Source organism: Monodelphis domestica, chromosome 3 (genome assembly GCF_027887165.1).
Source record: "Monodelphis domestica isolate mMonDom1 chromosome 3, mMonDom1.pri, whole genome shotgun sequence".
Lineage (NCBI taxonomy): Eukaryota > Metazoa > Chordata > Mammalia > Didelphimorphia > Didelphidae > Monodelphis > Monodelphis domestica.
In genome coordinates this window covers 305,713,065-305,726,273 of record NC_077229.1, presented here as the reverse complement: position 1 = coordinate 305,726,273, position 13,209 = coordinate 305,713,065, and the positions used below count along the sequence as shown (strand labels likewise).

General features: G+C 32.9%; 1 long non-coding RNA gene across 1 annotated transcript in view; it reads left to right on the top strand.

The window, feature by feature from the left end:
* Nucleotides 1-11,992, top strand: part of LOC103095283 (uncharacterized) — a 70,349-nt gene extending 58,357 nt beyond the window's left edge. Inside the window, exons 2-3 of the long non-coding RNA XR_008917730.1 lie at nt 8,526-8,669; nt 11,539-11,992. This is a non-coding gene — a long non-coding RNA (uncharacterized LOC103095283). The remainder of the gene's footprint in view (nt 1-8,525; nt 8,670-11,538) is intronic.
* The last annotated feature ends 1,217 nt before the right edge of the window (nt 11,993-13,209 follow it).

Genomic DNA, 13,209 nt, shown 5'->3' with positions numbered 1-13,209 from the left:
ATATGATCTTGGATCAGTATAATATCCCCAACTTCAAATTCATGGTTCATCCCACTGTCAGCATTGGTGACAAGTAAGGTGGGCATATTATATGTTGGAAAACTCTCACAGGGAATGCTGCCTTCCAGAGTGGGCAGTTCATTGGCCCTGCATCATCACACAGTTTTTATCATTTAAGCTTCCCAATACTAGCTGCCCCACATGGCCTGTACTATGCTTTGAAGGAAGTCAGGTGCCTCAATGTAGTAAAAGGGATGAAACTGGGTCCAGAAATCCAGAACCACAGATCACTGTGATTTGAGGTTGATATTTAGTATGGGATAAAAGCCACTCTGCAGTTTTCTTATAACATTCATACTTGAATTTGTTCTCTACGGTTCCCTTGTGGTATTCTGTTCCACTCTGCTTCTGTCTACTTTCCTCCTCCCTGCTCTGCCGAGCTCAGAATGTCTGGAGCTATTTAAATGATATAATCACTGGGGGAAAGCATTTGAATGACTGACAACACAGGGTCTTTATTAAGGGTTAGAAAGCTGGCCAGTAGCATACCCTGGGAGTTAAATCAGCTATATAGAGTTACTTTAAAATAATTAATTAATTTGTTTGTTACAGTAAGGTACTCAGATAGCTCCTTCTCCTCTCACTATTAGAGAAGGCATCATTTGAGCAAAAAAAATGTATATATAAAACTCTATCTTACTCATTTCTATTTTTCAGTTCTTTCCCTGGAGTTACTTTTAAAACTTAATTCTTGATCATAAATAGAATTAATGTGGGATAGAGATTTTAATTAACTAGCTATAATAAGATGCTTTCTGTGAGAAAAATAAGGCCCTGATATCCTTTCCTCATCATGGTTAGGCAGAACCAATGTCTACACCCTCTTGTGGGATTAGGAAGGGATGTTTCAGGAAAAGTCCCTGCCATTGGAGATTTTGGGGTATGGACTCTGAATTACAAACATGTGAATTTGTTTTATTCACTTTTTGTTAAAGATAGAGATATAGAGTTGGAGCTCTTCATAATTATGTTATTTCAGGAGTTTAAAAAGGTTATTTTTGTTCATCTCATGGATTTTTGTATTCTCTTATAGATCTAGTCATAATGATTCTGTCTGGCACAAAATTATTTTTTTTGAGGCTTTTGAATTACTCAAGTTTGAGGAAAGAATTACTCTGAGGAATGCAGAGATGGTTAGTGTTAAGGAAATTATAAATAAAATAGATCACATGTATATATTAATATATAAATAAAATTATAAAAATCATAAGAAAATGTTAACTGATGATGCAAAAACATTTGACAAATATAAAACTCATTAAAAACACTAAAAAGCATAGAAATTATTGGCTGTTTCCTAAATATGATCAACAATATCTTTCAAAAATCAATAAATAGCATTATAATGGAGAAACACTAGAAGCCTTTGCAACAAAATCAGGAGTAAGGGAAGGATATCCTTTGTTCTTGTGTCATTTGAAAAATCTAGAAATTCTAGCTATATGAATAAGATTAAAAAAGAAATTGAAGGAATACACATTGGTAATGAGGAACCAGAATTATCTTTCTTTGTTTAGGATATAATTATTTAGAGAATCCTTGAGATTTATGATAAAATTAATCAATTTATAAAATCAGTAAAGTAGTGGTCATTAAAATAGACTTACAGAAGTCATTGGCCTTTATATATATAAAACTACGAGAGTAAAAAGAGAAATTTCATTCACAATAACTACAAAATATATAAAATATATGATAATCAGCCTATAAGGAAAAAAAATTATACAAGTATAATTTTAATACAAATATAAAATAATTTTAACAGAACTGAAGAAGAAAATAACTGGAGAGATATTAATTATTTATGATTTATGCAAATATTCATTATTTATTATTTTGTGACAATATAGCAAAATTATAATATTTGTGAAATTAATGTGCAGATTTAGTGCTTTACCTATCAAAACACTGAGAGGTTACTTTAGAAAACTAAACAAAATAATAATAATAAAATGCACCAAAAAAAACAAAAAGTCAGGAATATCAAGGGAACTAGTAGGGGAAAAAACAATTAAGGAGAATATGCCATTATGTGACCTTAAATATATCCAAAAGCAGTAATTATCAAAACTGTTTAGTATTTGTTTTTAAAAATACAAAAGGTGTTGATCAATGGAAAAGGTTCACTAGATTACAAGACCCAGAAGCAATAAGAACCTAATTCTTGGGAAAAAACCAGAAAACAGTTACTGAGCTAAAGACTATCATTTTTTGAGAAAAAAAAAAGTGCTTGGAAAATGGGAAAGCCATATAGTAGCATTTAAGTTTAGCTTTCCATCTCTTCTATCATCTACTACAATGCATTTTAAATAGATATGTGACCTAATATATATAATGTCACATCTTGGGGCAAAAAGAGGAGAATAGAAGGAAGTATTTTTCATAGCTATGGCATGTGAGAGAATTCTTAAGCAAAGAATGGATAGGTGAAGTGTGGTGGCCCAATTACTAAGGAGACTGAGGTTGGTGGATCATTTGAGTTCAGGCATTCTGAGCTTCAGTAAAGCTAAAGCTGATTGAGTGCCTGTACTGACTATGACACTGATATGTAGGGGACCACTAGCTGCATAAGGAGGAATGAGCTGTCTCAGGTGTGGAAAGGAAACTAGATTGACAGTTTGTGGGGGAAGGGGCAACTGGGAGTAGCAGTTGAGTCTTGTGACTAGCACTTCCTTCCTGCCGGGATTGGCAGTTGGGTCTTGTGACTAGCACTTCCTGCCTGCCAGGTGGGACTTGCTTCCTGGTGTTGGAGGAGAAAGGAGCTTGCTCAGCCCAGTCTGGTGTGGTGTGCCGCCTCTTTCTTGGTTCAGCCTGAATATTCAAGCCCAATCTCTTCTGAAGTTCATAACTGTTCTTGTTTGCTTTCTGTCTACTGCTAAGATTCTGAATTATACAAAACTGGACTGATATAGAGTAGACGGGAGTGGAAGAACCCTCTGCCAGCCTCTGGGCCTGACCTCAGCTCTGAAGCTGAGGAAAAATTCCTAATCCAAACTGATTAATAAACTTTATATTATTTGAATTCGCAATCAGATAAGTGGACTATCTTTTCTGGTCATAGAGGGAGATGAACTTCAGTTCATTCATTCCAGGACAAAGAGTCCTTATCGGACCCCTGCTGCTTCCTCTCAGCAGGGGGCATCTCCCTCATTTGCCTCACCAAACAATATACCCTCTCTACCCTCTCTCCTCAATATCCTGCTACAAACCTCCCATTTATCCCTGTTTTTCCAATCCCATTTCCTTTCCCAATAAATATTACACAGGTTGGAAATGCAACAGGGCAAACTTCTACATGGATCAGTAGTGTGACTGGCCATTGTACTTTCAACCTGGTTAAGACATGGAGGACCAATTTTTAAAAAAAGAAAAGATCTAATAGATCTAGTAATTTTTAAATAGTGCAACTAGGTAGAAGTTGCCATATCTGAGATCTCTGACGAAGATCTAATATCCAAGATATATATATATATATATATATATATATATATATATAATAGTTAATGTTGGAGAAATTGTGGGAAGAGGATATACTGTCTATGGAGTTATGAACTGTTTTACTTGTTCTGGAAGACAATCACGAAACTATGTCCTTGAATCAGCAATACAATTACAATGAATGTCAAAGAAAGAGGGAAAGGTCCTGTATATACATATAATACAAATATGCACACACATGTAAAAGTACATAGAGATAAACATGTCTACATTTATGTGTTTAAATAAATATGTATATTATATATGTATATATAATTTAAAATATCTTTTTTTTTTTTGGAGCAACATTTGGAGACATAGTGGGTATCCATCAGCTGAAGAATAACTAGTTACCAATACGGTTTTATGCAATGGAGAATTCCTAGCTAAAAGGGAAGAGAAGAGCTTCTGATACAGTAAAGAACTTGGTCTGAGGGTCTTTGGGGAAGGTGTGTAATGGACATTTGAAATGGATATATCTACCTTTATTTATCTGTAGAGGGTCATTTCAAAGGGATTTCTCTTGGGAAAGATACTATTTTCTGTTTAAAATAAAATTAAAATTAGAGAAATCTTATTTTACGTTTAAAATATTACTTTTTAAAAAAGAATAAACATCTATTTTCTCTTTTTCCCCTTCTCACTTCCCTATCCCTTGGCTAAGGAAGAAAAAAAAAGAAAGAAAAAATTTAACAAGTAGGAAGTGTGAAGCAAAACAAATATCTGCACCGATCATGTCTCAAAAACATACCTCATTCTGAACTCCAGAGTTCAGCAGCTCTTTGACATGAAGTGGTTAGCATTCTTCATCATTAGTCCTCTGGAATTGGTCATTTAGAGAAAATCTTTTCAAAGCTCTCATATTTAAGGAAATAATCATTCCCCCTGTAGTTATTATTTCACTCATGCTAGTTGAGCTTTACACCTATTAACATATAACAGATTTTATATATTTAAAAATTTAAGAGCTAGAAAGTGCCAATAGAGATATCCAATTAGAGATGATCTAGCCCAATGCCTCGTTTTATAGATGAGAAACTAGGGCCTAGAGAGTTAAAATGACTTGTCCTAGGGTTGTATAGCTAATCAGTTGCAGATCTAGGACTATAATTTGGCTCCTATCTAGTGTTCTTTCCATTATGGAAGCCCAGGCTATTTCTACTCCCCCTGCAAAAAGCCCTAATTCAGGTACTGAGATTGTTCTCACTTAGAAAAAAAAAAGAGGAAAGAAAAGAAAAGAAAATCTCTTTTTAAACAAATGTGCATAGCCAAACAAAATGAATTCCTTAATGCCTGCATGCAAAAATACATGTATCATTCTACACCCTAAATCCATCACCTTTGTCATGGAGAATATGTTTCATCATTAGTCTTCATTGTATTGATTATGGTTCTTATGGCTTTCAAAATATTTTCAACATTACTGCATAAATTATTCTCTTGTTTTTGCTCACTTTATCACAATTTAAAGTCATCAACATTGTTCATTTTTATTGTATGTCTTTTACAGTATAAGTTGTTCTTCTGGTTCTTCTCACTTCACTCATCAACAGTTCATAAAAGTTTTTTTTGTCTTTTTTGGATTCATTTATTTCCTCATTTCTTATTGCACAATAGTATTGCATCACATTCATAAACAACAATTCATTTGGTCTTTCCTCAATTGTTGAAAATCCTCTTAGTTTCCTTTTTTTTGCCACCCACAAAAAACAACCCTCTTTTCTTCTTTGTTTGATCTCTTTTGGATATATATGTTGCCCTGATCTGGGTCAAAGGGCATACATTGTTTAATAATGCTTTGTCCTTAATTCCAAATTATTTTTCAAGTAACAAGTTTACTAATAGTTCAACAATTTTCCTGTTTACTTAGAGCCCCTCAAACAATCATTTTGGGGTCTTTTTGGGCCACTCTAATGGGTCAAATCTTTCTTTTACTGAGGAAAAAAGCAACCTCCCAATTGTTTACTAAATAAAATCTAAATTCCTGAATTTGACCTTCACATTTTCAATAATCTGATCCCAGCTTGCCTTTTCATTTTATCATCTCATATTGTTCTCTTCATGGCTCATATATTCTAAATTTCATTGATACTGACTTATTCTAAATCTTTCCCCTTCCTTGTCATTCTGTTGGTTTACATCTCTGATCCTTTGTACCTAGAATAAACTCAAGTCCTATCATTGTCTACTGATGGAGATGTAGCACTTGATCAAGAGTCAGAAGAACTGACTTGAAATCCAGCTTCAGACACTTAGTAGCTGCATGAAGGAAGTCACTTAACCTCTGTTTGCCTCCCTTTTCTAATCTTTTAAATGGGTATAATATCTCCCAGTTTGCTTTTAGGATCAAATGAGATAATATTTCTAAAGCACTTAGAATAGTGCCTAACATAAAGTAAGTGTTATATAAATGTTAGCTATCATTATTACTGAGGTAGCTAGGTGGCAAAGTTTTTAATTCTGACTCTGGAGCCAGGAAAACCAGAGTTCCAATCTGATCTTAGACGCTCAACAGTTATGAGATTCTAAGGAAATCACTTAAACTTTATGTGCTACAGTTTCCTCATCCATAAAATGGAGATCATTATAGCACCTACCTCTAGGCTTTATTCAAGAAATGAATAAAAGAATATTTGCAAAGTTCTTAGCACAGTGCTGGGCACATAGTAGGTCCTTAGTAAATGTTAATTCTCTTTCCCTATTGAAATTTCTCTTTTTCTTCCAGAACCAACTCGGATACAACATTCTTCTTGAAGCTATCCATGAGTTCTGTTAGGCAAAAGTGACTTCTCATTCCTTAAATTTATCATCACAATTTGTCTGGAATTCTTTGACTGTGCCTCGTTTTTTTTTTTTCAATCAGATATTTGCATACTTGTTAGAGGTTCTTAGGTTTAGAGGTAGAATCAGTCTTCTGGGTCATATGTTTTAATCATTACATTTTATAAATAAGAAATCTCAAGCTTAAATAGTTTTGATTTGCCCAAATTTTGTCTTTTTTAGACTTCTCTTTGAAAGAATCGTATATCTTGCATCATCTTTGTATATGTTCAGTATCTAAACACAGTGCCTGGAATTTTTTAAAAAGTTGGATGAATTGAATTTAACTATAATAAAATACCTACCAAATCTTGAACCCCCCCCCCCCAATGTAAATGATTCCTGATCTTTTCAATGCCCAAAGACCCCTGTTGGGACTTATCAACTTTCTTCTCTTCATCTAAAGTAAGAGAGATGATGATAGGAAGATTGTAGTCTGGAACTTTTTAACCCCTTGTCTATTTCCTATTGTTATCAGCAATGTAAAATCTTAGAAAACGTTCAGAATTGTGCACTTCTTTTAGGGATAAGAAAAGGTTGAGACAGCTTTCCTTTCTCTGTAGAGTTGTTTCTAGCCATTCAAAATAATATTCGGTTACATTATAGGATTAATGGACTTCTCTGAACTGACCCAAGAACCTAGCAATCATTTATGATATGTAAGATTTTTCCTTTGGGAAAATGTGTTCTAAGTGCCAAACAACCAAACTCCCAGATCTTTTAGTAAATAACTTCTTAGGAAGTTAGCACTATTTCTAATTCTAATTACTTGGAATGTGGCAATGCATTTCTTATTTATTTCTAATTTTTAAAGCAAAAATATTTTTATTTACTTTACTAAATATTCCCCAACTATATTGTAAAAAAGATAAAACTTTTTAACATTCATTTAAAAAAATTGAGTTAGAGTTTCTCTCACTCTTTCCTATTCCTCTCCAATCCATTGAGAAGACAAGCAATATGTGAAGTTGGGCTAAACATTTTCAAGTTAGCTTTGTCATAAAAGAAAACAGGCATATAAACTCAAGAAAAATAAAGGCAGTTTAAAAAAAGTATGCTTCAATTTGTGGAGTTTTTTAGTTATTTCTTTGGAGAATAGACTGCATTTTTCATTATGAGTCCATTGGAATTTGATAATACATTTCTTATGTATTAAAAGAAAAGTAACACATTTATGAAGCAACTACTATAAACTAAGTTATTATTTTGCTTAGCACTTCACAATATTCACTTGAAATATTTAATTTACCTAGAACATTCTCCCTGACTATGATGAAAAACAGATAATTTATTAGAAGGAGTTCTAATGAATTTAAGTAAAACATTAGACTCTGTGGTCATTCAAATAGTTGAATGGTATAAGATATGAACCTAATTATCGCCAAGTATATAGTTTCTGGTTATTTTCAAAAGATGAAGAATATTTTGAACTATGAGAACTTCCTTAGCATTATTCCTGCATGATCCATGATTTTTTGGCTAAATGTAAGAACAACATATTCAATGGAATGCCAGTATAGTAGAAAGGAGAACTATTTTATTATAAAATATCTAACTTTCCCCAACACACTTAGAAAGAAAATGATGAAGTATTCTGATGATCAAATTTATCAACTTATAGATCCTGGGCTTTGTGAAACAATACTGTGTAATATGTCATCATTCCACAACACAAAAGCTTACTTTTATTTTTTTATCTAGTATTCATTCTTTCATTCATGCAGGAGAGGCAGCATGTCATAGTACATAGCAGGCAGCCTTCCAATCAGGAGGACCTAATTCAAGACCTCCTTGACAAACAGTAGTGATGTGACCACACACAAATCATTAAACCTCAGTGCCTTTGGCAATTCACTGAAATTTTATAAATGAGTTACTAATCTATATCCACTGAAGAAGTTTCCACCTACTGGAAGTTTCTAATACACTTTGATGTCCAAGGTGCAGACTCCCTCAAAATATATTTATATAATTTAAGGTAATGTTTAGTGTTGGCCATTGAAAAAAAACAAATATTCAATTACAGGCAAATAAAGAAACAGATTGTATACGAAACATGCATCCATTCTTTAGAATTTATGTTTTTAAAAAGATTTGTATTACATTGACCAAGATAATGAAAAAATCCTGTTTGTTTCCATGTCCATTTCTCAACTCCTTTTCTTCAGAATATTTTCCTTGCTTTTGTTGCGATGATGTTGATATAAAAGCAGAATAAAGATTGAAGAAGGATGAAAAAGTATAAAGAAGAACCACTAGAAAGAAAAGGGGGAGGATTTAAATGCTAAGTATTGCCACTCCAACTTCCTTCAGTAAGTAATAGTTTCCATTCTTCTTTGTTTTCTTCACATATGCTATTTCTTATTATGAGATAATCTTTTATATTCACTTACCAAAATTTTGTTCAGACATTCCTCAACTGACTGTCATATTTTTTTTTACAAAGCTGAAATTAAGTTGCACTTAAAAGAAAGACTTGAATACCATGGATAGCTTCGTGTGGAATGATGGAGGGAGGCAATTCTCTCACATCTTTGGCTGGATGATAGAGTAGAATTTATAGTCTGACTGGATGGTCATTTTGGGGTTAACTCAGAGAAACTTTTTATTGCACTGAGGTTAGGGACTTTGAGTTTCTCAAAAGTCGGGGCTGAGCATAACCACTTGTATTTATTATATCCAATATATGACTCTGACTTAGAGAATAAAGTTTTCTTGGAGTCTTGAGATGAAAATTATGAATGTTGCATGCGAAAAAGAAAATGGTGCCATTTCTGCCAATGAAGACTAAAAATAAAAACAAACAAACTAGAGAAGAAGAAAAAGGAAAGAAAGGGAATAAAGTATTCCAGCAGGGAATATTTCCCTAAAAGTTAACACCCAACTTTCATTTCCTTTTCACTGCAAGGATAGAATAACTGGGTCCCTGAGGCAGCTTGCTAAAAGTAGTTTAATAGAGAAAGAGGGAAGATTACAGAAATAGCAGTATCCAGTGAGAGAATATGCTAACCACAGCTTAGGGCAAGCTTCAAAATTGCAATTCAAACCTGTTTTGCTTCCTTGGTACCTGTATATTCATTTAGATTGTTAAAATCATATTATGACTTTAAAATTTCTAATTTCTTTCTTTAGGCTTTGCAAGTGCCTCAGAGTTGACGAAGAAGTAGAATAATTTTTATCAAAACACAAGGGAAACAGTAGGGAAATATAGGTGCAGAAAGGAATATGGGAAAGATAAGATTTGATCATTGACATACATTAGAGTTTTGACTCTGTTCCCATGACAGGCAAATTTCTTCTACAGGATTGACCACATATTCCCAAGAGATACACAAGTCTGGTTTTATTTTGAAAGACAACTGACAGGCTGGCAAACAACTTCTTCTCATAAATGTGTCCCACAGATTATCAAGGTTTCTCCCTGTAAACAAAACCTGTGGAGGACATGTCAGTGACCCCAATAACAGAATGTACTTCCTTTGGGGATAGCTGCAAAGTCAGATTAAATGCTGGTAAAGATTTTTAGTCTACTTTTTCAGTTAAAATAACATACCTGTACTCTTTTGCCACTCATCTAAGAAGAAGGTGTTGATTACTTTGAGATAAAATTTCATGTGAAATAGAATAAAATGTTTGAATGCTTTCAGCACACATATTTCTGAACAGAATTCCAATTCATAATAATTTCCTTAGAGATTTTTCAGAGAGCCATGTTGTGAAAATGGGTATACATATACACATATACATTTAATTTAAAATTTTCATTTCACCTTTTCATTATTCAGAAAATATTGAACTTTTTTCTACAAGAAAAAAAATCCTTTGTCTCCCTGTCTTTGTCTCTTTATCTCTTTCTCTCTGTGTATATATATATACACATATACATACATGAATGTATATTATTAGATACACAAAAGTATTTGCAATATAAAATATATAGAAATTAATATAGAAATTATTTTGCATCTATCTATCTATCTATCTATCTATCTATCTATCTATCTATCTATCTACCTATCTATTTATCTATCTATCTATCTATCAAATCTTGATCATTTAGTGCCAGGGCCAAGGCTGTACTGAATAATGAATAATCCCTTTCATGTGAATACCAATTTGCTTTAGAAAGTTTTAAAGGCAAATTCCACATTTAGGTACTAGCTTTATTCTTTAATGCTTGATAAATTTAAAAGAATGCCAATTTTCTCTTTGTATGTGCCTCTGGGGTAATAAATGTGATTATAGCATCATATAGCACTTCATAGCTTGGATATGCCATATTCTATTATGATGATGCATATTTTCTTCATCATTATGGTACTTTAGTATTCAGATGTTTGAACATTATTTGCTGGCACCAGGTCAACTCTGCGAGGCTCTTCCAAGTAAGCAGAGTTTTACCCCAGTACAACTAATTATTTAAATCTTGCTTCCTGTACCAGCTGTTTCAATTTCCTTATCTGCAAAATGGAGATAATATTTTCTTTCAATATTTTACAGAGCCTTGGAATTACAAAGATAACTTCACTTAAACAATATACAAATGTCTTTTTTAAAAAAGAGACTTTAAAATGTTTTTTCAGTTCAAGAACTGAAACTTACCTTATATAATGTTGATTGATTTTCCACATGAAGAATTTTGATCCAGTATTTTACAACAAATAGGCTTTTTCAGTAGTTTAAGTTTTCAAATAAATTAATATTCAGTTGCTTTGAAAAGAATTTTTAAAAGAAAAAGTAATAGTTTTAAGAGACATTTTCATTAATTAATGTCATAAAGGGACAAATAGATGACATAGCTGAAGTATAGAGAAGGATGCACATTTTTTGCTGTCTTTAACATAAAGCACTTCAATTAATATATCCTTGTGAATGTTACAAAGTAGTAATTTTTCCTATGGGAAGATCAACTTAGATAATAATACAAACAAAATGTTTTATAATCATAAAACATTTCATAAATGTAAACAGATAGATATGTACAATCTTAAATGTAGTCATTATATTATTATTAAATCACTTAATTTAGCTAATATAGTTATTATTACAATGTTAATTATTTCTGACTCGAGAATCCTTTTTTCATTATTCAGAAAGTATTAAATGGTTTTGTTGCTATAAGAACTTGAAAAAACTTCTTTTTCGGATAAGCTTTCCTTTCTTATTTTTTTTCTTCTCTAGAAGTCAGCAGATTCCTTTTTTGTATGAGTCCATCCATACTTTGACACCTTTCTGCAGAACATTACGTGAAGTCCAGTCCTTTATTGGCTCTACCATGTCATCTCTCAAGAATAATAGATTGTTAAGAGTAATAAATTTATACCATAACATGCCATATAGTAGAGTGAGAAGAGCAATTGATTTGACATTAAAAGTCTTATATTCAGATCTCAGCTTGTCCACTCACTGATTTTGTAACCTCAGACAGGTTACTTCGTCTTTGCAAAGACTTAGTCTCATCTGCAAAACAAGAGATCAAATTAAATGATTTCTAAGATTTGTTCTAATGCTTATGATCTATGGCCCTGTAAATGTGAATGGGACAGTGCTTAGCACAATGTTTTGTACCTAATAAATGTTTAATAAAGGCTAGTGGACTGATTGCTATAAAGTAAGAGGCTATTTGCCCCAGGAAATATGTATAACTAGTCTCAAGACTGCACTAAAGTATGACTATAAAAATCTTTCTTCTCTATAGAGTGGACTCCAAGCCTTGGAAAACTTGCTGGTCACATGTGAAAGACCAAGAATAGAGCAAGGCAAGGAGAGTTCTACAGCCTTCATCTTTGGGCTTCTTTTTGTCCTTTTGCATTTTTTCCCTTCTATTAATTTGCTTGGGAAAGCAAGAGAGAGAGTTGGAATTAAAAACTCACTTTATCTAAGTTTGAGAAACATCACAAGTTCAGTGGAAAAGTAATAGCCACTAAATGGATGCTGACTGAGAGAAGATGAGTCACTGAAAATTATCAAGGAGTTACATGGATTTCTGGCCTCAATTCAGAATGAGACCTTTGACAGTAATACAAACTTTGTTTATTAGGAAATACATATAAAAATAGAATTAAGCCCAAAGTCCCCAGTTAGTTGAGGAATGTCTGGTCTGTGTTGTGAGTAGCTTGATATTTGCACTGAGGGGGCTCCTTCTAAGTAGAAAATGCCCATTCTTGACAAAGTTAGGAGAAAAAGATAATGCTTTTCTTTAATTGAAAATTTGTATTTAATTATTTTAGAATATTTTTTCATGGATACATGATTCATGTTCTTTCCCTCCTCTCCTTCCCCACCCCCATAGCCTATGCACAATTCCACTGGGTTTTACATGTATCATTGATCAAGACCTGAAATAGATAACTCTTTATGGGAATGTGAGTCATCTTTTACTTCTAAAAGATTTCTAGGTTTGGGTAAAACCTAAGAGAAATGTGACAGAACTCATTCCTTCTTTGAGAAAGCAGCATCTCAGCTGACTCCAGCTGAATCTAAACAATGAAAACAAGGAAAAATGCCCAAATTTCCTACCTTGTGGAGTGATGGCTGACAGTAGCCATCAGCAGCCATGGGACCATTAGAATCTCTCCCTATCAGATATATTCCCTTTATGTATCCCTATTTATTCATATTTATCATGCATTTGAATTCTTTCTATTAATGGTGTTTTTTTTCGGGGGGACTACAATCCAGGTCTATGGTAGAAATGATTTATTGCCATTTCTCTTACTGTTATGTCAATAAATACCTTTATTTTGAATGATTGCATCTGTCTGATGAGTAATGGTAAACATATTATTAGGGACTAATGAGCTATGGTTTTGGGTAGATGTGAATCCAATAGAGCACCTTAAACTGGAATAA